The 4,918-nt window shown below is 48.0% G+C and overlaps 1 non-coding gene across 1 annotated transcript; it reads left to right on the top strand.

Moving 5' to 3' along the window:
* Positions 1 to 325: 325 nt before the first annotated feature.
* Positions 326 to 514, top strand: LOC123359177. Its single transcript, XR_006575829.1, has one exon. It is a non-coding gene; the product is annotated as a U2 spliceosomal RNA (small nuclear RNA).
* The last annotated feature ends 4,404 nt before the right edge of the window (positions 515 to 4,918 follow it).

Here is a 4,918-nt window from a genome sequence, read left to right as displayed (position 1 = left end):
CGTGAGCATTGTTTCTTGGCTCCTTGGCTCCCAGATCAAAGTGTAGTGGAGGGTCACTTTATTGCCATTATCCAGTCCACTCATTTATTCGTGCCCATGATTACCTATAAGCTGTTTGTATGAATGATGTACCCTCACTGTTTGCTGCCTGTACCTTGAACTCACCCACGGTATAGCCCGCATTGGGGACATGATAGACTGTGTATATGTATATGCCGTCCAATACCCAAATGCTAATATCCCCCTACAACCTGTATGTTACCCCCAATGACACAATAACTGACGCTTCAAACACTATGTATTGTTTATTTTTAAATATTCTCTAATAAATTTTCAAATATTCTCTAATAAACTTTAAATCTGTTCTTATCAGTTTAATCTCTGATATGTCCTCGATGTGAGGGCTGTATATTAGCTTAATTTTTGAAGCAGGGGGGGTTAGAACAGAAGCTTGCTTTGTCTGCCCCATGCATCGACCTGGTATTGCAGTGCTTCCAGGAACGGTGTAGCTCCTTTAGGGGAGAACCTTCTGGTTAGAAAAGCAGAAAAAAGTTGAACTGTGACACTTTCTTTAAAGCAGATGTTTTTTTGAAGTAGCAGAAAAATCTGGGTGTTTTTCTTTCTTTACAGTTTCTTGGAAGTGTTTTGTGAGACTATAGATGTAAGAGGTTCTTCTTTGTCTTGCTAGAGAATTATTTAAGAAGCTGGACTCCTTCTTTCTGCTGTGAGACTTTTCAACAGTACGAGCGACAAATGCTTTCCAGATTCTGGGTCTGTTGGGGAGATGGGGTTTTTTGGTTTGTTTTTGTTTGTTTTTTGGGGGGTGGTTTGGGGGGGGGCGGTTGGAAATATTTGAGGTCATGTGTATATCCACAACTGCATGAGTTACATAGACTTCTCCCCACCCGGCCTACGTTCTATGTATCTTGGTTCGTAAGATCAAGACAAGGCACTAGGTGTCGTGCTGCGCCCGGCACACAGGGGACCCAATCCTGATTTTTTTCCCCCCAAGCCTACTGTAATCTAAATGCTCAATAATAACCCTTAGCTTCTCATTGTTTCCACCCTCACTATTGGAAAATCCCCAAAATCACGACAGTGGCTTACAAATCAGGAGGATTCTTTTTTTAAAAAAATGTAATGTGGGTTCTCTTTCTTTCCCTTCTGGTTTTCTGAACCAGGCAAGCTATAAACTTACCTTTCTAGTATGGCCAGAGCCCCAGAGAACAGGAGCCCCCGGCGCCTGGGGCTGGCAGGCAGCGGGGCTCCTCACGGTTGTATGTTCCACACTTTGATTTCACCCACCAAGTATCAAGTGTGAACTCCTCAGACACTAGAACAGCCTTAACATGGAGTCACAGACAGACCCCTTGGGCACCCTGACTCTATCTTGCCACCCAGGGGTAGTAGAAGCTGCTGTAACACGCAAGCTCTGTATGTCCTTTAGGGCTAACCCTAGCCAAACAGCCGGGATCCCTTGCTGATGCTTAGAAGGTGTGCCGGCTCCCTTAAATCCAAGCAGCATCGGGGCGGGGGGGAACAACAGTTTCTTCCTGACAGGGATTTTTATTCCATTCTCCCAGAGCTCAAGCTGATGGGGGCAAGTGTTTGTGCAGGGCTCTGCCTCCTCGGAGGTGTGTGAGGCGGAGCAATCAACCAAGTCTTTTGTCCACGGACGATCCACAGTGGCTTGTCTGGTGTCTCAGTCAGGGCCTTCTCTTGTTGGAAAGGAGATGACGCCTCTTCTGGTAAACTAGCATTTCACACTTGGTAATACATCTCTCCTGACTGGTGGCGAGGCGGCGGCAAGGGGGTTTACAGCTTTAGTGCCAACGCTTATATATCACCTTACAACATGGGCTACGGCTATTATAGGTGAGAATAATGCATGCAGCAACTCACGAGCTTGTCGTAAACTCTCAACACGTTTTTATAAAGCTAATGCCTGTTTTAACAACACTAACAAACAGGTGAGCAAGACTAGTTTCCAGCCATGCGTTTGTCACTTTTCAGTAAGGCCTAGGGGCCTTGGCATGAGCTGGCACCTGGTCTGCCAGTGTCCGAAGAGGATCTGCCATCTCTTATCCCCAGGTGTCTGTACTGGGAGCAGTACTGTTCAACTTATTCATAAATGATCTGGGGAAAGGGCTAAACAGTGAGGTGGCAAAATTTGCAGATGATACAAAATTGCTCAAGAGAGTTAAGTCCCGGGCAGACCGCCAAGAGCCACAAAGAGATCTCACAAAACTGGGTGACGGGACAACTGAATGGCAGATGAACGTCGGTGCTCATAAGTGCAAAGTAATGCACATTGGCAAACATAATCCCAACTATCCCTGTAAAACGATGGGGTCTAAATTAGCTGTTACCACTCGAGAAAGAGATCTGGGAGTCGTCGTGGATAGTTCTTTGAAAACATCCACTCAATGTGCAGCGGAGCATTGGGACTCATTAAGAAAGGGACAGGTAATAAGACAGAAACTATCATATCGCCTCAATATCAATCCATGGTACGCCCACATCTTGAATACTGCGTGCTGATGCGGTCGCCCCAATCTCAAAAAAGATATATGGGAATGGGAAAGATTCAGAAACGGACAACAAAGATGATGAGGGGATATGGACCAGCTTCCATCTAAGAAGAGATTCATAAGATTGGGACTTTTCATTTGGAAAAGAGATGACTAAAGGGGGATACGAGGGAGATCTATAAAACCATGACCGGCGTGGAGAAAGTAAATAAGGAAGAGTTATTTACTCCTTCTCATAACACACGAACTAGGGGTCACCAAATCAAATTAATAGGCAGCAGCTTTAAAACAAACAAAAGGAAGTCTTTCTTCACGCACCACACAGTCAACCTGTGGAACTCTTTGCCAGAGGATGTCGTGAAGGCCAAGACTATAACAGGGTTCAAAAAAGCACTAGATAAATTCATGGAGGATAGGTCCATCTATGGCGCTTTGCCAGCAGTATCCCTAGCTAGGTATCCCTGTTTGCCAGAAGCGGGGCATGGGCGACAGGGGATGGAGCACTTGATGATTCCCTGTTCTGTTCATTCCCTCTGGGGCACCTGGCATTGGCTGCTGTCAGCAGACAGGATACTGGGCTAGGTCTTTAACTTGGACGGGTAGCTGGGAAGACGGTAAATCAGACAGAACCTGTTCGACAAACCTCTTCATTTCCTTGTTATTGCCTGACTCCTTTAATTCATTTCCTTTTCCTTATTTCTCAGCAGACCGACTAGCCACCAGATTTGGGTCCTAGCAGAGGGACCTGACGAGCTCCTTCTTTTCGGCAGCGTTGAACTTGCCAGGGCACAGTCAGATTCTGGATGCTCATCTGAATGTAACGCCTAGCGCTCACCTTTATTTCTGTTTCTTAGCTCTTTTGGGCCATCGATCTTTGGTCTGACCCGTAGGATCCCTGCATTAGGAGAGATGGCTAATTAATGAGCCCGTAAACCTTGGAAATCAAATGAAACCTGAAGTCCGTAGAAGACCTCGAAAGGCCCTTGGGGGGTGGAGTGCGAGCTGAGGAAGAGTTCCCTGCACAGCTTACCTCTCCATTCTCGTTTTCCTGCCCTGAGCGGAAAAGCCAGGAAGCAGCTCCGGGTAGGGAGGGGATACCATATGTGTGCAGTGGTTAGACAGGAAACAGCGAGGAACTGGACTCGTATGGAGTGAAACTGTAAGCATCTTCTGTATGCCTGATGACTGCAGGTTTGAGAGAGTTATGTGGGAAGTGGAGGTTTTCGGTGGGCTTTCAGAGGAAATGTAATGGAAAGGCAGCCGAAAGTGGAATCCCAGTTTTTTAAACAATCCTCCACTAACACACCAAACAGCTCAGGTCTAGTTACTCATTGAAAATTAGAATAAAGTTACAGCAAGATTTCATCATAAATGAAGTCAAAGCCTAAAGATTTCAGAACACAACTGCTATAAGGAGCCACGAGGGAAGCAATACAAAGTCAACCTTGCCTCAGAGAAAGGCAGTTAAACAATTTCTCTTTTTTAAAGCAGCATAATCTCCCCAAACGGAAGGGCCCTGTTTCTGGAGAAGGGTCCTGGAGAGGGTTTTCCTCATTGGTGCCGGCCATCCACCTCCCCGAAAGGCGGGAGCTAGGTCGACGGAAGAATTCTTCCGACCAAGGCGCGGACTGATGTAGCCGCGCCGATTTACGTTCCCCGTGCAGACCAGGCCCGAGGGTCGGTGCGTGCTGAACAGTTAAGTCAAAACAGCTCCGTCCGTCAGAGGTGTGCAAAAGGGAAAACCCGCTCCTGGGCGACACGGCCACGCCGCCCTAACCCGCAGCGTAGCTAAGGGCATTCGGGGAGGCGGCGGGTGGGCCTCAAGCGACGGAAAGCCCTCCTCTAGCACGGGGTTGTGACAGCCTAGTCTCCGTAGCACAGACAGGGTGGCCACCAAGAGACAGGAACAGACAGCGAAAGCCAAAGCGGCCCCAGAGCAGGGGGCGAGGCTGCCTGTTGGACGAGGAGACGAGGTGGGACAGGCGTTTTGGACAGGCCATCCTCCCGTCAAAGGAGGAAGAGCCCGAGAAGAAGGGCCGGGCAAGAAGCTACAAGCAGGGAAAGAAGCAGAGCAGGCAGGCAGCTCCCCTTAGAGCCAAGGAAGGCACCGGTCCAAGCCCCCCAAAAGCAGACTAGAGAGCAGATCAGCTGCAAAAGACCAGGGAAAGCCAAGAACACAGAAAGCCTTATAAGACCCAAGTAAAGTTTCAGAGCTGAGCTTTGCTTACAAGGAGGAACGTGGGACTAAAATGCCTAAAAATACAGGGCCTGTGGAAAAGAGCACTCCCAAAGGCCTAGACTAACAACTGCTTTCCTGAGAGTCTGCTTTGCAGGGCACTAAGCCTAAACAGCCCACTGTTGGTTTCCTGTTGTTCAAACCAATCGCC

The sequence above is a fragment of the Mauremys mutica genome, unplaced genomic scaffold, assembly GCF_020497125.1.
Source record: "Mauremys mutica isolate MM-2020 ecotype Southern unplaced genomic scaffold, ASM2049712v1 Super-Scaffold_100101, whole genome shotgun sequence".
Lineage (NCBI taxonomy): Eukaryota > Metazoa > Chordata > Testudines > Geoemydidae > Mauremys > Mauremys mutica.
This window is presented reverse-complemented; position numbering and strand designations above follow the sequence as displayed.